The sequence below is a fragment of the Protopterus annectens genome, chromosome 4.part0 (assembly GCF_019279795.1).
Source record: "Protopterus annectens isolate FY-2018-M chromosome 4.part0, PAN1.0, whole genome shotgun sequence".
In the NCBI taxonomy this organism is placed as follows: Eukaryota; Metazoa; Chordata; order Ceratodontiformes; family Protopteridae; genus Protopterus; species Protopterus annectens.
Window position 1 is genome coordinate 998002180 of NC_056733.1, and position 26658 is coordinate 998028837.

The following is a 26658-nucleotide window of genomic DNA, read 5'->3' on the forward strand; positions in this document are numbered from 1 at the left end:
ACAAAGAGAGGCTGAGACGGCTTCCACAATCACTCAGAAACATTCACATGAAGCTTGCACAGAGAGGCAGGGGGCAGGATTCAAGCGATCTTTGCATGGGCTATGCTTCTGATAATACCACCGAAGGGAGGAAGGAACCTAAGCAAGTTGTCTTACTTTGTCACTGCAAAAGCTGGATCCAGAAGTTGCAATGAGAGCAGATAATGGAATGAATCACATGCATCTGCTATAACTGAATGCATGGTTAGGAATTTATAATGACAGTGGCTTGGATGACTATGTACATGCTTCAAGGTCAGCATCGCAAGTGAAAGCAGAGTTTGCAAATATTTCCCAGGTTTGGCATTTTTTTATTTACATTATCCTCCAATGTGCAGCATCTATTCACTTTGTACTCATTGGCACTGATGTATTAAGTCAGAAGTCTTGTGTTCAAAGTGCCTTCTATGAACCTCGCGTATGCTGATAAAACCCAAGGCAGTTTTCAAACATCCAGACAAAGTGCATTTCTATTTAGATATGGCTGTGTTTTTTTGTTAAGCTTGCTATGAAGACATTTAAAATAAAACATACTGAGAATTATTGTGAAATGCAGTTTTAATTACTCAATCCTCTGCTTCTACAACCTTTATTAACTGTTAAACTAAAATGTATGGAAATGTGTCTCAAAACTGTTTTTTTTTCCTCCAAATGACTTACACTTTTCATCTAACACAACTCAAGAAAGTAAGACACAAGTATCGTAAAAGGACATACATTTAAAATGCATTAATAAATGTGAAAAATCAAGGGATAGAAAGGCTTAAACAAGAGCATTTTCTCTTGGTGGTTTCAAACCTGGGACCTAATACTAATTTAAGCATATTCCAGCTACAGCATGCAGGTGTGAGGTTAAGTTTTTAAGAGACACAGATATATGAAATATTCTGCAAGTAAAAGTACTTTCTAGCAGGACTCTCAAAAGAACATGTGTATACAGCACAGTACAGGTAGCAGTACTGGAATTTGTCTTTATATTTGCATGGACACACTACAGTATAAAACAGTTGATGGAAAACACCAGTTACATGCTTTGTGGATTTTGCAGATCACAGAATCTGGTTTCATGTGCTCAGATTCATAATTCTGTTATGCTTCCTGAGATTTTTGGATAACAGTTCAATGACAGACGAAGTCTACCTAAGTGAAAAGTATTTATTTATTTCAGATGACAGAGTAAAGCATACTGGAATTATTCTTTGTTTGGAGGGGGGTCCTAAAATAGCAAGCATTAACTGACTTTGTCACAACTTCCATTTCCTGCTGTGTGTGAAAGATGACATTTAAATGCATATGAAAATATTTGTCATCAAAAAGCGTCAAAGATTCCCTGTGAATTCTTACTTTAAGGAAGCATTTTAGACATTGCTCAATCCTTTCTTTATCAGAAGAAATAAACTAATTACCAGAGATTCCATTTCAAAGTAAAATAGTCATCACTCTAGCATAAATATATCTTAAAAGGTAACGGCAAGGTGACTAGAAATAGTAATACATTACACTAATATTTCCCAAAGATAAGAAGGTAATGTGAACAAAGCTGACAGTTATTTTACAATGTGGTCGGTCTATCACACAGAAACACAAGCATACATAAAACCATACAGATTGTGTGTGTGTGTGTGTGTGTGTGTGTGGGGACTTTCTCTCTCTCTCTCTGTATGTATGTGTATATATATATATATATATATATATATATATATACACACACACACACACACACACACACACACACACACACAAAATGAGTGTGTGTGTGTGTGTGTGTGTGTGTGTCTGTGTGTATATGTAAATGTATATGCATATGTACACACGCACACACACACACACACACACACACACACACACATACACACAGTGCAGTAATAAAGAAAGCAAACTATCACACTGTGAACACCTGCAACATGCTTACTGTTAGGTAATTTTGCCAAATTCCACTTTTGTAAGGCTTTGATGAACATGTCTGCAAAAGTAGCCAAATCCTGGCAGGTATTCAGAAGTGTTGCAAGGCTTATTAGCAAACAACATGTTGTTGTGAGTATTATATCATGAATCGTTGCCAGTAGTACAAAGTGAATAAATATGCCACATTTTAACTAAATTAGTCAACACTCTCAGGAATCAGAAATTCCACTTTAGACAGAAATCCCACACATGATAGAGCTAATAAGATCATGTCATTGGTTAGGAGGTTGGTATAATGGATAAAGTGGTTACCTTACAGAAACAAGGTATAGAGTTTGATTGTCACCTTTAAAGGTGAAATAGAATACCCTTAAAGAGGCCCACAAGGATAGCTAGCCTAGTACTTACTTATGAACCTATGGTGTAGTATCAGGAAAAGAAACTGAAATGCTCACAGAACCCAGTATTTTCTGCTGAAAGAGCAGAGATGCAATACATTAAATTGTAGTAACGCACAAGTTTAGAAGAGAAGAGAAGTGTGTGTAATCCGAACCATTTAGAGTTTTGTAATATGACTCGCAGTAATCTAGGAATTCTACTGGCAGGACTCTCTCAACTTTCTGACTTTTATTAAAGCTTTGTAAACAAAAATTAGTGGTTACTAGATGCCTCTCTATGATTACCTGAATAAGGCAACTATTTTTGAGAGTTATCCTAGAAAGCAGATGCACATTCCAGAGGGAATAACGATACTTGCTTTTGACTTCTGACTTGGGCAGTACAGTGACTCAGAAGTTAAGAACTCTGCTTAAAATTTCAAGAGTCTGAGGTTCAATCCTGATCTCTGTTCACCATCTGTGTAATATTTGCATGTTGTTGTGTCATAGGCTCATAGATTAGTACTAGGCTAACTGCCCCTGTGAGCCATTTTAAGCCTAGCCAATTATCCCCTGTGAGATTCAAACCCTGTACCTTGTGTTTGTAAGGCAAACACCTTAACCATTAGGCCACCCTCCCAACCTTTTTTTTCGGCTTATCCCAGTTAGGGGTCGCCACAGTGGAACTCTGGTCTGCTAATGTTTGGTAGTGGATTTTTACGTGCTGAGTTACCAGCCCTGATGCACAACCTCCAACGAAGGCACGCCCATTCACGCATGTCTCCATGCAGAAGACGCTCTAGCTGAGAATAAAACGCGACAACATCTTGCTGTGAGGTGTTCACCCCTTATCTGTGTGGGGTTATTTCTTGTTTTCTCCCATAAACCCGAAGCATGATGGGTGATGTAACTGTGTACAGTAAAGAGCACATATATGATGTATTTATAATCATCCTTGTTTTTTGTTTCATGGTCAAAAAGGGTACAAAACATCTAGCTCACATACTAAGTTAATACTTAAATTCAAGTAAAGAATGCAATAATTTTGGAATAATACTAAAGTGTGCATTGCGTTGAACATGGTTGTACATGCACTTGAAAGCAACTGGTCACAAAAGTTCAAGAAGGTTTGGTGGCTTACAGGATTGGTCTACCCCTGCAGTGTTGAGTGATGAGAATAACAACTCATTAGCTATGTAGCACTCTGTGATTTATTTAATAAAGTTACTGCACTGGTACTCTCACCACAGAACATATATGGAATGATAGAATAAAATATTTGTCTGCTAGTTAAATAATTGTTATGAGCAGTCAATGATCAAATTGAATGCAGTGCTGAACACACTGCAACGGGTAGCTGCAGTCATAATACCTGCCGATACTTGAGTGGACATCACTGCTTAGCTTCTAAATATATATATATTTATATATATATATATATATATATATATATATATATATATATATATATATATATATGCCTATTACATTAAATATGTTCCTTCATCTATTGTACACAGCCATTGTGTCAATCTGTTCAATGCCTTAACAATGCATCCATTTCTACATCTTGTTGCTCATGAAAAATGTATATTTCTAGCATTATCCCTGGGTCACAGCTATAAAGGGTCCTTGGACTAGTCCACTTTGCCAGTTATCAAATAAACAAATACATACATACTTACATACATACATATATACTTCATGCATATACAGTTCTGATGAGTGGTACCATGGTGGAATAAAGACATTTGACAGTATTTATCATTATAAACTATGCATTACAGAAGCAATAACTCGAAAACATAGCTTCTCAACATCTATTCCTATGTATGAAATAATGCACAGGGCAATGTTTGCAATAAGTTTTTATAGACACCCTGAACAATGAGTGCTGGCTAAATTCCATTCCTCAGTTGTAGGACAGCAGTGGATATATAAATACATTCTCTTCAGAGAAATCAGCCATGTTTTGTGTTTTCTGAGCTAGTTCAAGGCCTGTGAGCACTATCTGCTTAAGTAACGTGTTCATAGTTACATGTTATACAAATGGAGAGGTTTAGGGAACAAAACCCAGGGTTACAGGATGGAACTTGTTAGCAGATTTTAATATCAGTATTTTGTATTAACATGACAATAATTGATGTAAAAATGCTTTCTTGTTATACCAAGTATAAAAACGGTTCTCATTTCAGAGTTGATGGCCACAATCACTAAACTGTGCTGAAGCAGTAGAAACAAATATGGTGCTTCCACTTTATTTTGTTTTGTACAGTTGAATGCATAGAAAAAAACACATTTACTGAATGAAAGACTTTGGCATCCTTCAAAGAATTAGAAATTCAATGCTGCTAGTGTAAACTTGCAGTGAGTCCTAGCTGAATCATTCTATGTTGTTACACTTTACCACTCAGAATGACAAGGAACAGCACTATTTATTTATTTACATAATCAAACACATTACAATCACTGTAGAATTCATGGACTGTCATAAATAATACTTTTATTTCATTAACATATGCTATACATATACATACTGCACATGTCTTAGCTCATGTGTCAGAACTTTTACTAGCATGGACTCCTCTTAAGAAATATGTGTTATATGGGGGAATGTTTTCATTTGCATGAAAGCAAACAGAGGCTTAATGGAAAAACTACATGACCAGAAATTATTTTTTTTCTGTATCATCAACATTGTGATTTCTTTAACTGTATTATCGCATGAAGGAAAAAGTAGACATTAAATTTCCAGTTTCCAATTTTGTTACTAAAGTATATTATTAAGGCAGCCAGACGACATGTTACTGAAATTGTAATGGTGGGTACTCATTATATGATTTGTTTAGCCAGTGATCTGGATAAGTGGTGAAGTAAAACATATTTCATCCATTAAGATGATCTGGTAGGAACATAACACCATGAAATGCAGCAGAAAATGTGTGATTATAAAACTTTTTTGAAAAGAAACAAAGCAGAATGAATGAATTGGGTTGGGAGGGTGGCCTAATGGTTAAGGTGTTTGCCTTACAAACCCAAGGTGTGGGGTTTGAGTCTCACAAGGGATAACTGGCTAGGCTTAAAATGGCTCGCAAGGGCAGTTAGCTTAGTACTAATCTATGAACCTATCTATGAACCTATGAAAAAGTGTACATTAATACATTGGGAAACAGTATGGAATGCACTGAAAAAGGACTGCAAGAGACATAACTACACATGAGTCAAATACCACAGGACTAATACTAATGAATACCACAGGACTGATACTAATGTGCCAGAGATGATGTTGTACAGCCTGCTATGCAGAGGTAATGCACTGGAGAAGAGCCATAGGTGGGATATATGAGATAGCAGGATGGGTCTGGGTAAGAGTAACATTGTACCATAAGTACAGCACACTTGGCCAAGATGGAGGTGTAATTGTGGAATGCAGTCATCATGAGCCCATCAGTAGTATTACATAGTGAGTTTGGGGGGTTTCTGATATGGGGTACCTAAGTTTACAACATCAAGAGTATGTGAACAGTGTTGGACTCCAGTCTGGTTGCTAACAAGACAAGATACTTTTAGGGGTACAAGGCAGAGGACCAATGCTCCACTATTTCAGTGGGTAAAACTCATCTCTGCCAAGTCAATTGGAGGCATTTGCAGGATCTGCTTGCTAACACACCATGGGGTGAGGGGTTTGGAGGATGTTACTGACAGGATGAATGGATTGAAATAGAGGCATTAACTTTTATCATTTAAGCAGAGAGGTACATGTGGGACTCTGGCTATCATTAGGATGGTTGAAGGAGCAGATGGAGGGTTTCAGTAACCTCTAATATGGGAGGGGGTAAGTACCAAACTGTGTCCATCAACAGGATGGGAAACAGAGTGTGTGTGTGTGTGTGTGTGTGTGTGTGTGTGTATGTATGTATATATATATATATATATATATATATATATATATATATATATATATATATATATATATATATATATATATATATATATATATATATATATAGAGAGAGAGAGAGAGAGGCAAAATTCCAGTAAGCACTAACATGGAAGTTGGTGGAGAGGTCTAATGCTATGAGCTACTTCCTGTAGACCCGGGTTTGATTCCCACAGCCTTAATTTTCCAACTGTGTATCCTTACTTAAGCCAGGTAGTGCTTTGGGAAATTTGGGCTACATTTATTAATGGTCTCCTGGACTGCATGCCTAGTAACAGATTAATGGTCTCCTGGACTGCATGCCTAGTAACAGTCTATGAAGAGAGGTATGTGGTATCCCTGATTATAACCAAATGAGATGAAAAAGGATGGTTTTGTATTACACTGCAGGTAGGTTGTATGAGTCTGAACAGGCAACAATGACACCTCTAGGAATAGGGAAGCAATCAATGGCAGGGGTGTTTTGATTGTCATGAAAATGAAGACGGTAGAGACAGCCATCACCATGAGAATGTGCCAGGATGTGGGGATATCTGTATGCATCTCATTGTGTGTGTGCGTTGGGGGGGGGCATGTCAGTCCAAACATATATAGGATGATAAGCTTAGAAGTGGTACAGAAGATAGTTTTCAAACAGGTACCTGCAATGGGACATAACTACAAATCTGTCTAGTGGAACTACATTTCTAAAGGTGGAGGAGTATCTAGTACGTCTGAAGCTGTATGCTGTTAGAGCATTAACATTTCCCTTTCATTGAAGGACAGTGATTCTGGAGTTAATACATTTCAATAGCACCATGAAATGCACCCCCCCCCCCGCAAAAAGCACTTCTTTGGTGAAACTGTGAGTTTAGGAGGTTTTTAGGAATTTGTTTTTGTTTTGATAATTTTATTGTCAGGACTCTGAGCATTGCATTGTGTCCATAGGTGTGTGGACAGCATGGAGTAAGGGATTAGAGGAGATATTACTTGCTTCTGTTATGCATACAGAGGTCATGATGCTCTATGCAATGTGAACTTTGAGATCATCGGGGTTTACATAGCTGTTGTTAGTTTTCAGACTGCTTGAAAATGGTCTGTATCAGTAGCAGTTTTTTCATGAATCACTGTCATGGTCACTGTCTGTAATTTATAAGGTGTTTTGAATGTACTTAATATTGAACAATCAGAAGTGAAAAGAGACAGGTTAAAGGGGGAGCCTTGAAGAGGGATTCTCCATGTTGCATCCTCACTCTGAGACAAGTCTAGGATAAGAGTCTGGAATCAAGGACAGGATGCTGATAAACGCTGACCTTTCTGCACACACTAAAGAGTCAGTTCTGAATCTCTGTAAACAAAGTAGTATCCCTTCACATTTACTTATAAAAATGTAATTTCAGTGACATTCAAGAACTTTAATCAGGTACTGTGGGCTACAATTCTCACTTAACAAACTGGTACTTTGGTTGTTTACTAATCATTTTTGTATGCCTGCAGTAACCATACAGCAACCTTAAATGCACCTAAAACATGGAGTATCTTACAGCATTGCAGTCACGATGACTTACGTGTATTATTTAATACTGCACCATTTCAGTTATATCAACTTTCCTTTTACTTCAAATAGCATTCCTGTGCTAATTGTGTTCTAGGTAATGTTTTCCATAAGCATGTGTACAGGATTGACTTTTGAGCTTATACTAATGAGTCAGATACATAATCACTGTAGTGTAGAACAGCTCCTGCCATGAGCAGTGAATTAACGCAAAATGTTGTTATGAGTTATCAGTTGCAAATGAAATAGTAGACATTCTTACTATAAGAGCAGAGGGGTCATGGGGAAATGTTATGAAGCAGTATGAGGTGCTATCTAGTAATGAAGTAAACAAACATAAGAAACATGTCCAGAGGGTGACGAAGGTGATGATTTCAGTGCCAGAACATGCAATACAATGCTTTAACCATTTCCAACCTGTAGCACTACAAGCTGTATAGATACAAACATGGTTGATGGTGCCAAGGAGCTGGGTTACACTGCCTCATTTCACGATCTACAAAACTGGCAGGAAAACCAAAACTGATTGTAGGTGTATTAAGTGTATATACAAGATTAAATAAAATGCACTATGGAAGAAAGACAGGATGATGATTAAAAGGAAATGAAGACTTAAATATACCCCTTAAGGTTGAAGGGAGTACAAGAAAGCCCTCTGCAGGATAACTTTGTTACACAACCCACAGGTTGTGGGAAAAAGATGAGAAGAGATTCTGAAGCTAGATTAGTGGAAAAGGCAGAAAGGTGGAGAACCGTATTTGTGGGAGAACATTAATGTTCCTGCCGTAAACAGAAAGTAATGTGATCTAGGGTTAGGCTACAGAAGCAATACTTTTACAAGAAGCTGATATCATGCAAACTGTATGGGTCTCACCTTTGAAGGGGAAGATCTTAGAATAACTGATATAGAGAGGGTTAACAGAAGCTGAGCCTGTGAAAATCACAAGTCAACAAGGATTATCTGACTGTGTTTTACCATTCCTGAAGTATTGCTTGAATATCCCAAAACAACAGAGATAAAGGATTACAGAATGACAGACTTCAACCTGTTCTAAACTGCAGTTATAAATTATATGAATGTGTGCTTAAAATAAGAATAGTGGAAAGCTTGCGGTAATGCAGGAAGGAGTTAGAAAGGGACTGAAAGCACGTGTCATGACAAGAAAAAAAAGTGTAAACTGAGGGGACCAATAGCCTGGCTAAAATGAAGTATCAGTGAAAAGGCAACGGCCTGTACATACTAAGTATATAAAATGATGACAGCAGATAAATTGTTGCCCACCTACTCTACCCAGTTAATGGTGCTAATACCATGAAGCTACCCCAATCCTTTTCCTCACTGCTCCACAAAACCACTTGGTTCATGCCATCGGGAAACAACTTTGTAACTTGGAATATACCACCTCCTTTAGCAGGTCATTATATCTTCCTGTCATTATTTCCATGGCAAAGTACCTCCTTATACATAGATAAAAACTTATTTTATTGTCTCAGTAAAAGAAGTACGTTTACCCCCCCCCCCCCCCCCACCCAAGGATCTGTCATATAATTCATTTGATGCTTGTGTGGTTAATACAAGAGGGCAGCATGAATGCAATGTAGCCTTAAGACTAAAACAACTGCTCTTCAAACGTGGCTGCAAGGTGCTGCTGGACAGTGATGACAAGATGAGATGCTGTTAGTCCCTCGGAAAAGGGATGTTCCAGCAACAAGAATGAGAAAAAAATAGTAGCTGTTTACTTCTGCCAGACTTTGGCAAACTGATTTATTGTTGGCAAAAGCACTATTATTAACCTAATATGCTATAATCAACAACCATATATTTGTGTCAGCTAATCTATCTAGATGTTAGCACTATCTGTTAATATTGTATATAAATATTGCATTTAGTGTTACGTGACTAGACAGTATTACAGTGTGTATCTGCTCTGTCTTCTGGATGTGTGTGTGTTTTCAGCTTTCATAACTCATAATTCTTAAACTGCTTAGTGTTTTGAATGACTTTATAGTATATGCCTATGTCATGTTTAAATCATAAGCATTATAGTCTCTTTTGATCTTTGCTTAGCAGCTAAATATAAATATACTAAGAAAAGCAACAGATTAATGTTAATATCAATACATATATATCTGATATAAAAATATAAAATAAATATAAAATAAATATAAAGTGTAAATATCTTTACATGTTATCAATTATTCTTAAACAATATTTATCCATATGCTCAAAGAAAAGTAACAACAAAAAAATAAAAAATGTACTTCACACACACTGCAAAAACATAAAACACCACAAAGCAACTTCATTCACTGAAATCAAATCCTTATGTTGTAAAATGCAGACTGAAAAATCTAAACAAATAAAAATAAAATAAAACCTAAACAACCAGACTCTTAAGACGATTGCTTAGAAATTGCATTCCAAACCAGAATTTCCAAAATACATAATTAAATTATCACCATAACAGGTACTGACAAAATTCACATTGCACTGTTACAAAAATACCAGAAAATTATTAAAAATTATAAATGAAAAAATAATTAAATTTGCATGAGAACATCAATAGAGAATCACCCAACAGAAAGCTCATTCATAGGAATCTATATCAGGTTCCATTTACCACATCCTGTTAAAATGAAAGAAAAACAGTAATGCAAATTAAAAAAAAAATGCAGTAAAATATTTTAAATGGAACACTGGGATGGGGGGGTCCTGTTTCTGTAGTGGTTTGTGGAAGTAAAACACTCAGAATGAGACTTCTTGCTTGCTTTACACCTATCACAAAATTAATTCCCTAAACCTACAGTACAACATATTTAATTAACTGATTTGATTTGTTGAACGTATATCAATATCCATATTAAAGGTTTACTATTAGAAAGTTGTGGATTATTATATCAATGCATCATTTAAATAACTACATATCCTGCAAGTTAAAATACCGAAATTGCATTGTGCTGAAAATGATGGATTGTTGAGATGTGACATTCAGTTTTTTTAATGAATTCATACCACAGTGAAAATTAAATGTACGCAAAATGCCCAAGAGAAAAAGCATATACTCGGAATAAATAGTACAGACTTTTGTCACTTGCGACACAATAGGCAAAGAACAACTAGAATGTACAGTGTTCTGCCACACATTGTGCTAATGCATGAGGTATAATAATATCACTTTAGCTAGCAAGCATTTGAATGTTTCTTCCTTATCTGTTAGATGTTTTTGTTTACATGATGGTGGAATGATACACAATGACCTACTTCTAATATCCTCCATGTGATTCCACACCAGTTGTATCACCCTTAAAACATCAAACGTATAGATGTGCGTCTTACCTAGGAGACTTCTCATTCTATTGTGCCATTCCTCAGCTGTGCCGTGACTTCAGCAGCAGCCCAAACATGACATGATTCTAAAACTTGATATCAAATAAAGGTGGAATACATTCCATGAGGGACTTTCATGTGCCATATCTTCTAGGTCATCCAAAAATGTAATTTTCATTAAAAAATTTTCAAAGTGGCTTATCAAACTCTGGCATATCTGCCTCACTTTGTGTAACTGTGGCAGTGCCACAGTTTGGATGTACAAAAGCTAAGATAGGAATCTCCTTACATTGTGCGGCTAAACTAATATTATTGCCAAATGCAACTGTAAGTCTCAGCTTCTAAATGTGACACCAAACAGACTGGCATAAATGAAATAAAGAACTGCAATGCTGTTTAGTGTTTCTTTCTCAAAATCGCTCAGCACCATAACAGGTGTTAAGTCTAAATGTAAGTCTGCAAAAACCTTCTTTTCCAATGTCCAGAAAATATCATAACACAACTCAGATTTGCAAGGTAATATTCCGTAGAAAACAGGAACAGTCTTTCTGTGTATATTCTCACTAAAACTACGAAGTATGGTGTATATTTGTTTGCATTGTACTGTATTAATTGGAAATGAGCCATCAACAATGATAAATTTGGAATCACATAACATTTCAGTGTTTGTGACTCTAGTTATGAAGTTATGACTACAGCACTATGCTTTACGATGAATGTACCACACTTAATGAGCAGCACGGACAATTCAACTTGCCACAAATCATTGAATTCATTAAAAATTGCTGCTTAATTTTCTGCTTGACCCTATGCACAATTAGCTTTAAAACATTTGTGTTAGGCAAGTGATTTACAACAGTTGTAGATGTTGTCATTAGCACTTTAGACATGATTTTACAAGGGTCATCCATATACTACTTTCTGCCTTTTTCTTAACACAATTCCTTGCCTTTTTGTGAAGGTAGAGTGGCCTCTAGATGTCAAATATTGCTGCTCATATTTGCATTAATAATTCCAAAACCATGCTACATGGAAGATATCAGAAGATTTTATCTTGAAGCATACATGATGGCAAACATAACTGTATTGGTATTTGACCCCTGTCAATGAATATTTGTTAAAACTGTAAGGTGATAACTTAATTTTATAAAGGCTCAAGCCACACCTACTGGGAGAAGGTACACACTCAAAAGGGCTGTACTGGAGGGAAAGAGTTTTAATTTAGTCTGAAAATCACATGGTTTTATTAAGGGATTTTTATTGGTCTAAAATACTTTTTAAGCATGAGTGTAATTACATTGTTGAAGTCTTTCACACAAAAATATGAAAGCACTTATAATTTTATGTATAAATAAAATGAATGGATTTTAAATCTACAAGCAGTGATTTTAACAAAAGTTTTTTAACTGAATTTTCCTTTTTAAGTACAAGTCTGTTGCCTGTATTTCCAGCTTTCAGTGAGCCGTTTCTTCCAAGTTTTTAATTTAGTTTGTGTATCCCCCAAATAAATAAACAACACATAGGCTGTAGACCAAAATGTAAAACCTTACACTTCTTAACTTGGAATAGTTTATTGATCTCTTATTATCATTTCCAAAGCTTAATTATACCTTCTGTGCCAAACATTAAAGTCAATATGAACCCATTAAAAGGTGTAGTTCCCATAATTCAAACTTAGGGCATACTACCATTGAGTGTCTCATTCTACGATAGCAATTTTCGCTTGTTGATAGATTAGTATGGGCAGCGCAGTGATGCAGCAGTTAACAATGTCACCTCACAGCAAGAGATTATTTGGTTCAATTCTCGGCTGGGGTGCCTTCTGTGTGGAGTTTGCATGTTCTCCCTGCGTTTGCATAGGTTTCCTCCCACAATCCAAAGACATGCATCTAGAGCATTTCTCCCAGGGCCTCCGCTGAAAATAGGCTCTGTCCTAGTCGAACTTTCACAGTCAACAAAATGATAAATAAAAATAGTACTAGGCTAACTACCCTTCTGGGTTATTTTAAGCCTAGCCATTTACCTCTTGTGTGAATCAAGCACTGTACCTTGTGCCTTTAAGGTAACCACCTTAACCGTTATACCAACCTCACACCTTATTACATATTTATTTTTATTTAACATTTGTTTACTAGGAAAGTCTGACTTATAATGAGCCAAATTTCAGTTTAGGTCCAAAGAAAATCCACACAAACAAAGGGAGCACATGGAGACACCACACAGAAGGTACTCCAGCCAAGCATTGAACCAGAGAACCTCTTGGTGAGAGGCAACAAAGCAAGCTGCTGCACTGGTGTGCCATCCATATTTCTGGGTTCTTCTCCTAACAAGCTCTGGTATGCAAATGAGTAAAAGATTTTACTGAAATCCAAGTAAATATCTTCATTTGGATTACCTCCTTGCTTCCTGACTTATGTAATCACAAAGCTGCTTAGGGCCTGTGAGGCAGGGCATTTTTATGCTGATTAAAATTATAATTCAATAAAACATTTACCAAACTTTTCCACAGGTTCTCCATGATTTTTACTCAGTAATAAATTGTACTTGACTGATGTGTAATTTCCTGGTTTGGTCTTTGCTCCTCTGTTATGTGGGAAAACATCCACAATACCCTTCCATTCCTCAGGGATCAGGTATCAGCATATACTTACATGAAAAATTATTGTTTTCCTACCACCTCAACCTTCCCCACTCAAAAAAATACTTCAGAAATGACTGCCTACAATAATTCTGTTTTGAAAAGGACCTATTAAACTCTATGTAAATGTTAAGATTAAATACAACACAATAAAGTCAGACTACAAGAATTATTGTAGGCAGTCATTTCTGAAGTATTTTTTTGAGTGGGGAAGGTTGAGGTGGTAGGAAAACAATAATTTTTCATGTAAGTATATGCTGATACCTGATGATATGAGAGGGGGGTTTGAAATGATCAATAATGCTTCCCACAACACAAAATATACAACAGAAAGAAACACTTTACATTACAAGGCATCTTCAAGGTAAAATGCACAATAATATCCATTGAATCTTTGAGTCACTTACCCACTCTGACTTCATCAGGTATTGAAATCAGCACCAGTACTATAGTGGTATCAATAAATAAACATGGCTTATTACCAATAAATTAAAATTAATTGTCTATCTCCCAAAACAGGGCTTTTTTAATGGATAACAGTTCATACTCATAAAAAATAAGCATCCAGTTGGTTAGCATGTGAATGTGTGTGTGTGTGTGTGTGTGTGTGTGTGTGTGTGTGTGTGTGTGTGTCAGTGGCGGCTGTTGACTTCAAATCAAAGGGGGGCTGCAGGAGCCAGCTGAATGGGTGGGGTCAAGGGGAATGGGGTGTGGCCAACCAGAAAGGGGAGGAGCTATGCTCAAAACCACAAAAACTAACTTTAATTAAATACACTCCCCTGGATGGCATGGCAAACCATCATTATGAGAGTCCAACCAAGACAAAAATAAGTGTAGAAGAATAAAAATATTTCAATGCATTGGCTGCATGACAGCTTACTTAATATCTAGATGGAAACAAAAGGTTGTGAGGCATGAAAAAATAAATTACTTTTTAAATACATTACTGGAATGCCAGTCAAAATCAAGTATAAGAAAAACCAGAAGCACTCAACTCAAACCACTTCTCCTTGCACTGCAGTTCTAATATATAATATATTCAGCTTTATTAAAGTACCAAGTAACATGCTGAAAGTAGAAATCTCTGTGATGCCCCCACTTGTAAAAATGTTTCTTATCCAAAAAAGACCTGCTGCCTGACAACTATCTACTTGTTTCATGGGGAAAACATGTAAGTAAAAAATGAAAAGCAAACAAGAAACAAGCTCAAGATACATTGCTTAAAGGATTACTGTACAGGTTATGGACCACACATGATTGGCATTCTGTTTAGTTTACGGGTAAAGTCTGTAGAGATGACTGGAAGTCTCCAACAAGTGTAATGAGCTTTTTAAAATAATGGAATAATGTCCTTTAATACCCAAGGCTTATACATTATCTAGTCAAGTATTCTCTGCATGGCAACAACAGAAAGGCTTTCAATGTTGGCAATTCTTTAACAGTATGCTTATTAAAGCTTACTTGCATCTTATGATCTCAGACAAGCTTACATTATGGTCATTAAAGAATTGCTACTTAAACACAGAGCAACAGGCACTTTGAGTAATAAGCATAAATCAACAGTACAAAAATATGACAGCAACCAGACCTTTCTGCAAAATCAAGGACAGATGAAAAGCCACTGTAGTACTTGTGTCTACCTTGGATGGGGGCGGGGGGAGACAAACTGCACATTTACACTGCATAACTACTCCTTGCCTTGCTTGGACATATCCAGAGTCAGTACATGGTGGAGTGGGGTGCAACAAGTATGTCACAATTTGAAATGTCTCTGGCTGACTGTGATGGCCCTGACACATGTGTCATACCTCTCAACCTCAGAGCAAGAAATCTGGACAAAGCCATACACAGAAGTGGGACAAATGCCCACAAATAAGGACAATTTTTAAATATTGCTCTAATAAACTTAGAAAGATAATAGAATAGGTCTTGCATTAGTATGACTTTTCTGAAGGGTATAAAATCTGAAACTCAAATGTCTGCCATTATTTTCTAACTTCCGTCTTTAGTGATGTGTCACTAATTTGCCAAAAAACACAATTTTATGAAAAATGGACCAAATGTGATGCAAAAATATAAAATAACCACACAATACAGTTGGGAACCTGTCAAAGAAGGGGCACTTTAATATTAGTACTGCTAACTTGAGCAGCTGACAAAATAAAAGAATCTACATGCATTTCAAGTAATCTATAACTTTGATTATTACAGTTATTTCTTAATTGTAAACCCTCCATGTTTTCTTCCAAAATTGCTATTTTGCGGAGGGATTATTAAAGAGCAACATTTTAAGCCAAAATCGGAGACAGTTGAGAGGTTGTCTATGCCTAATTCTATAAAGCAATTTATTTGCATGTACCTCTCAACCTGTTAATGCAGTAAATCTGAACAAGGCCAAATATACTGGGGGAACATATAAACAGTACTAAAAATTGCTCTTGTATAAATTGAGACAGTTGATAGAATAACAGTTCTTACTTTAGCATGCATTTTTCTGAAGGTTATGAAGTCTGAAACTCAGTGTATCATTATTTAGTGACTTAATTTCTAAATGATTTGCCAGAAAACTACAAATTTTATGAAGAACAAACCAAAAATAAGAAGCAAAAATCTATTCATTCTTTGAAAATCTTCACAGTTTGGAGGTATAGTTCAGCTGGGCCTGTCTGAGTTTGCTGCCCTTCCCCCCTGACAAAATCACGGTTGAAGAGCCTCTGCAGCCATTCCTATGAACCATTACTTGGCTATTTCACTCCATTTACCATAAACACTAATGTGCATACTGCTTTACTTGTATGATGAGTTGGACTTCATTTGAAAGTTTTATTTTGTATTTTACAGCACAAACACTAAGTCATCTATTAAACAAAGCAATGCAGTCTCACAATGAAAACTTAGCATTAAAACTTCTCTGCTCTTGAAACTCACATTCATTGAAACAGCATTGAAACCCACATTCAAAGAAAATACATTTTGCCAGTGGCAGATAAAGATTAATTTTGGTCTGTTTTCAAATCATAGGCCCCTTGCATATGAAACATACATGTGCTCTTTGATACACCTTCCTCATTGTACTAAATTATATTCCTTGTACAATATATTACAGTTGTTAGAGGGTGTTTTAAATTTGTTTTGAACATTTTTCCAGTAAATGAAACAAAATGCATGCACCCATAATGACAAAACTGCCCAGTTCAGAACATTTATCATAAAAGTCTACTCAGACTTCCGCAGTCCACCATTATCAGTAAATATGCACAATTCTACAGTCCACCATTATCAGTAAATATGCACAATTCTACAGTCCATTATCAGTAAATATGCACAATTCTACAGTCCATTATCAGTAAATATGCACTATTCTACAGTCCATTATCAGTAAATATGCACTATCTCTGAAGAAGTAAAAGTCATCTAAATAATTCCACATTAAAGAAATCTGTAACTAATGAAGAGGTTGCTGCTAGCAAACACCTTTATATTTCATGGTTTCATCAAAAAATAAAGTGCCTGTTGCCCCTCAGGAATAAATTGCCTATATTACATTAAAAAAATGATAAGCTAGTAATATTGCAAGAGGAAATGGACGGCAAACTGATAACGAACTCATAGTTAGTATCTTCACCAAGGAGAACATTCTCAGTACAGCAGCATCCACCCCTTGTGGGAGTAGAACCCACAGCCTTCTGCATCAAAGACAAGTACACAACTTGTTGTGCTATTAACAAGGCAAGCCAACTTCACTTAAGCAACACTAAACTTCTGTTCGCCTGCAGCTGTCAGCTCCTTGTAAAATCTACTCAATACTCAACTTTGCAGCACAGGAAAACTGGAAAAAGCCAAAATGTATTGGGGGGGGGGGTCAAAAGCCCAAAAACCAGGAACACAAACATTGCTTGTATAATCTTGGAAAGTTGCTAGAACCATACATTTTACTGCCAAGCTCCCTGTGCAAAACAGAGCAACATACCACTACGCCAAATCAGCTGCTTTGTAAAAGAGGAAGACTGAAACTTAAATGGCTATCATTTAGTGAATTCAGTTTTCACCATAGCTGTCAACCTCGTAGTACAAAACACCTGGACAAACCCAGTAATGAGGGAATACGGCCCTCAAACATTCAGTGAATTCAGTTCTTGCCATAGCTGTCAACCTTAGCACAAAAGACCTGGACGAAGCCAGTAATGAGGGAATGCAGTCCCAAAAATAGGGACAAATTTCAAATATTCATCTTATAAACTTAGAAAATTGCTAGAATAAAAGGTTGTGTTACTATGTATTTTCTGAAGAACATGAAGTCTGAAATTCAAATGCCTGTCAATTTTACTGCTGACAAAATAAAAACAATTTTCAGCAGAGACCCAGGGTGAAATACTGCAGACACGTCTTTGTAAAATGACAGGGCACCAGAGCAAATCCACACAAACACAGGGAGGAGATGCAGACTCCACACAGAAGGCACCCCAGCCAAGAATCAAACCAGAAAACCTATAGCTGTGAGACAACAATACTACCACTGCACCATCAAATATGCAAAGCCTTAAGCATTCAGAAACCTGAAGTCTGAAATTCAAATGCCTGTCAATTTTATTTAACATTTGTTAATCAGGACAGTCTGACTTGGAACAAAAAAAAATTCAGCAGAGGCCCAGGAAGAAATAATGCAGACATGTCTTTGTAACATGGGAGGACACAAAAGCAAACCCACACAAACACAGGGAGAAGATAAAGACCCCACAAAGAAGGCACCCCAGCCAAGAAGCAAACTTGTGAACCTGCAGCTGTGAGGCAACAATGCTACAACTGCCCCATCAAATATCAAGCATTACAACATTTACAAACCACAGATATTATGAGGAACAGATCAGATCAAACACGAGGCAAAAATCTGCAGTTTTTTTTTCACAAATGGTGGTGGGTAGGGAATTAAGGTCTTTAAAACCTGCATACAAGGTACAGGGTTCAAGCCTGAGGTATTCCTTGCCACACACAAACACCTGTAGTAGCAAACCACAAAAACTAAATATACTGCATTGGGTGCCAAACAGTTGTCATGAGAGTCCAATCAAGACAAAATTAAGTGTAGAAGAATAAAAATATTTCAATGCATTGGCTGCATGACAGCTTAATATCTAGATGGAAACAAAAAAGGTTGTGAGGCATGAAGAAATAAATTACTTTTTTTAAATACATTAATGGAATGCCAGTCAAAATCAAGTATAAGAAAAACAAGCAGCACTCAACTCAAACCACTTCTTGCACTGCAGTTCTAATTATAATTTATATTCAGCTTTATTAAAGTAACATGCTGAAAGTAGAAATCTCTGATGCCCCCACTTGTAAAAATGTTCCTTATCCAAAAAAGGACCTGCTGCCTAACAACTACTTGTTTCATGGGGAAAACATGATCAAAGTAAAAAATGAAAAGCAAACAAGAAATAAGCTCAAGATACATTGCTTAAAAGGATTACTGTACAGGTTATAGACCACACGATTGGCATTCGGTTTATGGTTAAAGCCTGCAGAGATGACTGTAAGTCTCCAAGTGTAATGAGACACTTAAAATAATGTAATTCTGTCCTTTATTACAAATACTGGCATATGCATTTCAATACCCAAGACTTATACGTTATCTAGTTAAGTATTCTCTACATGGCAACAGAAAGGCTTTCAGTGTTGGCAATTCTTTAACAGTATGCTTATTAAAGCTTACTTGCATCTTACAATCTCAACCAAGCTTACCTGAAGGTCATTAAAGTATTGCTACTTAAACACAGCGCAACATGCACTTTGAGTAATAAGCATAAATCAACAGTACAAAAAATATGACAGAAACCAGACCATTCTGCAAAAATCAAGGACAGATGAAAAGCCACTCTAGTACTTGTGTCTACCTTGGATGGGTGGGATTCTCTGCACATTTACACTGCATAACTACTCCTTGCCTTGCTTCGACACATCCAGAGTCACTACATGGGGGAGTGGGTGTAACAAGTATGTCACAGTTTGAAATGTCTCTGGCTGACTTGTGATGGCCCTGACACATTTGTCATACCTCTCAACCTCAGAGCAAGAAGTCTGGACAAAGCCATACAAAGAAATGGGACAAAGGCCCAAAAATAAGGACAATTTTTAAAATATCGCTCTTATAACCTTAGAAAGCTAATAGAGGTCTTGCATTAGTATGAATTTTCTGAATGGTATGAAATCTGAAACTCAAATGTCTGTCATTATTTTCTAACTTCAGTCTTTAATTATTTGTCACTAATTTGCCAAAAAAACACAGTTTTATGAAAAATGGACCAAAAAATGTGATGTAAAAATATAAAATAGCAACACAATACAGCTGGGAACCTGTCAAAGAAGGGACACTTTAATATTAGTACTGCTAACTTGAGCAGCTGACAAAATAAAATAATCTACATGCATTTCTGAAATAAAAGTAATCTGATTATTACAGTTATTTCTTAATTATAAACCCTCCATGTTTTCTTCCAAAATTGCTATTTTATGGAGGGATCATTAGGGAAGAGCAACATTTTGAGTCAAAATCAGGGACAGTTCAGAGGTTTGGCTATGCCTAATTCTATAAAGCAATTTATTTGCATGTACCTCTCAACCTGTTAATGCAATAAATCTGGACAAGGCCAGATATATTGGGGGAACATATAAACAGTACTAAAAAATGCTCTTCTATAAACCGGGACAGTTGATAGAACAGGTCTTACTTTAGCATGCATTTTTCTGAAGGTTATGAAGTCTGAAACTAGGTGTGTCATTATTTAGTGACTTAATTCCTAAATGATTTGCCAGAAAACCACAAATTTTTATGAGGAACAAATCAAAAATAAGAGGCAAAACATCTATTCATTCTTTGAAAATCTGGACAGTTGGGAGGTATGGTTCAGCTGGGGCTGTCTTAGTTTGCTGCCCTTCCCCCTCACAAAACCCTGGTCGAATGGAGCCTCCCTGCAGCCATTCCAATGATCCATTAATTTGCTATTTCACTCCATTTACCATAAACACTAATGTGCATACTGATTTACTTCTATGATGATTTGAACTTCATTTGAAAGTTTTATTTTTGCATTTTACTTTTACAGCACAAACACTAAGACATAACAAACTTGGCATTAAACCTTCTCTGCCCTTGAAACTCACATTCACTGAAACAACATTAAAATCCACATTCAAAGAAAATACATTTTACTCGTGGCAGATAAAAATTAATTCTGGGCTGTTTTCAAATCATAGGCCCCTTCCATATGAAACATACATGTGCTCTTTGATACACCTTCCTATTGCTTTGAACATTTTTCCAGTAAACAATGAAACAAAACTGTCCAATTCAGAACATTTCCATCATAAAAGTCTACTCAAACTTCTACAGTCCACTATTATCAGTAAATATGCACAATTCTACAGTCCACCATTATCAGTAAATATGCACAATCTCTGAAGTAGTAAAAAAGTCATCTAAATAATTCCACGTTAAATAAATCTGTAATGAAGAGGTTGGTGCTAGCAATCACCTTTACATTTCATGGTTTCATCGAACAATAAAGTGTCTGATGCCCCTGTGGAATAAATTGCCTAAATTACATTAAAAATAAGCTAGTAATATTGCAATAGGAAATGGATGGCAAACTGATAACAGGCTCATAATTAGTATCTTAACTTTCACCCCTTAGGGGAGTAGAACCAACAACCTTCTGCATCAAAAGCAAGCATACAGCCTGTTGTACTATTAGCACTAAACTTCTCTTCCCTTGCAGCTCTCAGCTCCTTGTAAAATCTGCTCAGTACTCAACTGCATCTCAACTTCGCAGCACAAGAAGTCTGGAAAAAGCTAAATTTATTGGGGTGGGTCAAAAGGGCAAAAACCAGGGACACATTAAACATTGCTTGTATAATCTTGGAAAGCTGCTAGAATAAAATGCTGTGTTACCACGGTACCACCATACATTTTACTGCCAAAGTCCCTGTGCAAAAAAGAGTCAGAACATACCACTATGCCAAATCACCTGCTTTGTGAAAGAAAAATGCTGTGTTGCCATCGTACATTTTACAGACAAGGTCCCTGTGCAAAACAGTCAAGAGCAACATGCCACTATGCCAAATCAGCTGTTTTGTGAACGAGAGGAAGACTGAAACTTAAATGGCTATCATTTAATTAATTCAGTTCTCACCATAGCTGTCAACCCCTTAGCACAAAACACCTGGACAAACCCAGTAATGAGGGAATACAGCCCTCAAACATATTCAGTGAATTCAGTTCTTGCCATAGCTGTCAACCTTAGCACAAAAACCTGGACAAAGCCACTAACAGGGTATTACAGTCCCAAAAATAAGGGAAAATTTCAAATAGTCATCTTATAAACATAAAAAATTGCTATAATAAAAGGTTGTGTTACTATATATTATTGCTAGAATAAAAAGTTGTTTTACTATGTATTTTCTGAAGACTATGAAGTCTGAAATTCAAATGCCTGTCAATTTTACTTCTGATGGAACAAAAACAATTTTCAGCAGAGGCCCAGGGAGAAATACTGTAGACACGTCTTTGAAAAATGGCAGGATACCAGAGCAAATCCACACAAACACAGAGATAAGATGGAGACTCCACAAAGAAGGCACCACAGCCAAGAATCAAACCTCAAATCCTGTAGCTATGAGGCAAAAATACTGCCACTGCACCTTCAAATATGTAAGAAATTCAACATTCAGAAACCTGAAGTCTGAAATTCAAATGCCTGTCAATTTTATTTAACATTTGTTAATCAGGACGGTCTGACTTGGAACAACAAAACAATTTTCAGCAGAGGCCCAGGAAGAAATAATGCAGACATGTCTTCGTAACATGGGAGGACACAAAAGCAAACCCACACAAACACAGGGAGAGGATACAGACCCCACAAAGAAGGAACCCCAGCCAAGAATCAAACCTGAGAACCTGCAGCTGTGAGGCAACAATGCTACTACTACACCATCAAATATCAAGCAAACAGACCCCACAAAGAAGGAACCCCCAACACTGCTACTACTACACCATCAAATATCAAGCAAACGACCCAACAAAGAAGGAACCCCAGCCAAAAATCAAACCTGAGAACCTGCAGCTGTGAGGCAACAATGCTACTACTACACCATCAAATATCAAGCATTGCAACATTTACAAACCACAGATATTATGAGGAACAGATCAGATCAAATATGAGGCAAAAATCTGCAATTTTTTTTACAAATGGTGGTGGGTAGGGAACTCAAGTCTTTAACACCTGCATACAAGGTACAGGGTTCAAGCCTGAGGTATTCCCTACCACACCACCATGAGCACCTGGGGCATTTACACACACACACACACCAGTCCATTTATTCATTCACACAATTCCCTACCATTCTAAACAATAAACACACACCAGTCCATTCAAATAGGCATACATTCATTCACACACTTCCCTAAACAATAATTAACAAACTTACCTGTCCTTGCTGCCCATTCCCCATAACGTAATCCAAATGCCCGCGCAATAATCCAGAGTCCCGCGATCCAAACCCTAATCCACAGTCCCGATGAGAGAGACTGACTGCTGCTGTTGCAGTCTGGCGCTGATGTGTTTTCCCAGCGAGTCTGTGCACTTTAAAAGTGCGACTGCCTGGAGCATGCGCAGTAGTCCGTGAATTTTGTTTTCTTTTTCTTTTTGTTTTGTTGAGGGGGCTGCAGTCCGGCAGTCCAGTAGCACGGGCCGCCCCTGGTGTGTGTGTGTGTGTGTGTGTGTGTGTGTGTGTGTGTGTGTGTGTGTGTGTGTGTGTGTGTGTGTGTGTGTGTGTGTGTGTGTGTGTGTGTGTGTGTGTGTATATATATATATATATATATATATATATATATATAGATAGATAGATAGATATAGCTGTGGTGTTTTTTTTTACCTTTTTTCTGCATTTATATATATATATATATATATATATATATATATATATATATATATGTATATATATATAAAAAGATAGATACCTATATAGAAATATGGATATGTATACTCACACACAAGGGTTATAAGTTGTTGGAGAGTTGTGGGTTAATTTTGGGAGAGTTTAACTACCCCTCAATAAACTTGGGTACTTATATCTCTGAGGTAAAATATGCCCAATAGATGCTAGATTAATTGAATAAAAACTCCCTGGACCAGATTATTAGGAAACCCACTAGAGGACATAATAATTCTGACTTAGTCTTCACAAACCAAACATAGCTTTTTCATCTACTATTACCCTGGTATCGTTTCCCCCGTTTAAGTCAGAGCATCAGCTAGATATCTTCACCTTCCAAATCTCCAAAACACACTGAAAACAGTATTTCATATTTCACAATTCAAGGATTTCAAATATACTAGTCTCATAAAATTCTAAGATGAAGTTTTAACATTTGCTTATAGCAGTATCACCCAGATGTTGCCATGGCAAGTAATGTCACAAAGGAATTGTATACCCACTTTGATAAATGTATTTAACTGTCAGTCCCAACCAGATCTAAGTACAATGGGAGCTTTAAAAACAAACCATCCTGGAGGTCCACATACATAAATAAATTTTACAACAGAAGAAAAAAAATTCCTTAAAGTATACAGCAGACCAAAAGACCTGCATATCAAGGATAACATCAGAAAATTGACTAAAAACTTGAAAAAATACTATTAGGTCTATTAAATCAGCCCATGAAACTTTAACATGCAAAGCTAAGAACAGTTGCAAATCCTTATTTAGTTACATTAGGGAATTAAGAAACAACATACAAGACTGGTCTGAATTTATTCATAGTGGTATGACTTACTCTGACCCAGTAGACATTGCCAATATACTAGCAAGCAATTTTAGTGCAAAGTTTACCCCCACAGGTAACTATCAAAAACCCACTTATCCCTGAATCTCCCAGACCTGCCCTCCCCATCATTTCTAAGCATATGTACTGAAGGTGATCTCCAAGACTAGAAATACATTTTCAATGGGACCTAACAAGAATCCAGGCTATTTAATAATTGTTACTAAAAAACTCTGGTGGAGTCACTGCTTAATTTGAGTTTAGTCCCTGGCTTTTCCCTGAGGTATGGCACAAACCAATATTGATGTCACTCATTAAGAGTGGCCCCAGCACTGACCCCAAGAATTATAGGCTATCAACCTGACAAGTCTTATTTGCAAAAACATAGAATATATTGTAATTGACCTTGTAAAATTGTAAAAATTTCATCAGGCTAGAACCACAGCAGTTTGTCTCTGTTATGGGTAGATCCTTTCTAATGAATGAGGCTAACTTATTTGAAAGGGTAATACAGGCAGTTGACAGCAGTTATTCTATCCACAAAGGCATTTGGCACCATGCCACTGATAGCATGGTCAGTAATGTATCACAAATGGTCTCTATATAGTAAGACAGATCACAACTTGACTAAAATAAAGAATCCATATAATTCGGGGGGCAGAGGTATCATTAGAAAACATGAAGGCGATCAGTGTTGACCCACAGGGCTTATGGTTAAGCATTTACTTTTCTGACATCCAGACCATGAACTAAGACCTCTGGCTAACCAGCTTTGCAGATTACTCTAAACTGGGAAATCCTTCATCAAGAAATTAAACTCATAAAAAAACCTAATGAACTAAATATGGTCTCAGATTCAGTGCTAAAATGTGTCACATTTGTTAAACAGCCCCCTCCCAGCATACAATATAGACAACACCCAACTCCAAAATGAAAATGTGGTTAAAGACCTTGGGATGTGGGTCAATAACCACCTTTCCTTTGATTATCATCTGCTACACAGGGGTCCAGGGAAGAAAATACTGGGGGGAAGAAATAGCCAGGGAATTGTTATGGCTAGGCTTGTATAGGCACTAAGGCCGATAGCCTAGTACCAACCTATGAATCTATGTAAAGAATGTAGTCAGAAAGTACATGTACTTAGAGCAACTAATTGCCATAGGAGTATTGTCTAGCTGTACAGAGGTCACAGTCCCCTTATATTCAGCACTGATTAGGCTACAGAGATCACGGTCCCCTTATATTCAGCACTGATTAGGCTAAAGAGATCACGGTCCCCTTATATTCAGCACTGATTAGGCTACAGAGCTCACGGCCCCATTATATTCAGAACTGATCGTGTACTATGAAACTATGATTAGGTTACAGAGATGATTAGGTTACAGAGTTCACAGTCTCCTTATATTCAGCACTGATTAGGCTACAGAGGTCACAGTCCCCTTATATTCAGCACTGATTAGGCTACAGAGATCACAGTCCCCTTATATTCAGCACTGCTTAGGCAACAGAGATCACAGTCTCCTTATATACAACACTGATTAGGCTACAGAGGTCACTGTCCCCTTATATTCAGCACTGATTAGGCTACAGAGGTCACTGTCCCCTTATATTCAGCACTGATTAGGCTAAAGACATAACGGTCCCCTTATATTCAGCACTGATTACACTACAGAGGTCACGGTCCCCTTATATTCAGCACTGATTAGGCTACAGAGGTCACAGTTCCCTTATATTCAGCACTGATTAGGCTACAGAGGTCACAATCCCATTTTATTCAGAACTGATTACGCTACAGAGGTCACGGTCCCCTTATATTCAGCACTGATTAGGCTACAGAGGTCACTGTACCATTATATTCAGCAATAATTGGGCAACAGAGGTCACGGTCCCCTTATATTCAGCACTGATTAGGCTACAGAGGTCACTGTCCCCTTATATTCAGCACTGATTAGACTAAAGAGATCACAGTCCCCTTATACTCAACACTGATTAGGCTACAGTGATCACGGTCTTCTTATATTCAGCACTGATTAGGATACAGAGATCACGGTCCCCTAATACTCAGCACTAATTAGGCT

The 26658-nt window shown here is 37.0% G+C and overlaps 1 protein-coding gene across 1 annotated transcript in view; it reads left to right on the top strand.

Annotated features, from left to right (window-relative positions):
- The first annotated feature begins 5 nt into the window (after positions 1 to 5).
- Positions 6 to 26658, top strand: part of HRH2 (histamine receptor H2) — a 615095-nt gene continuing 588442 nt past the window's right edge. The window contains exon 1 of the mRNA XM_044068947.1: positions 6 to 337. The gene's annotated coding sequence lies outside the window, so the exon portion shown is untranslated. The remainder of the gene's footprint in view (positions 338 to 26658) is intronic.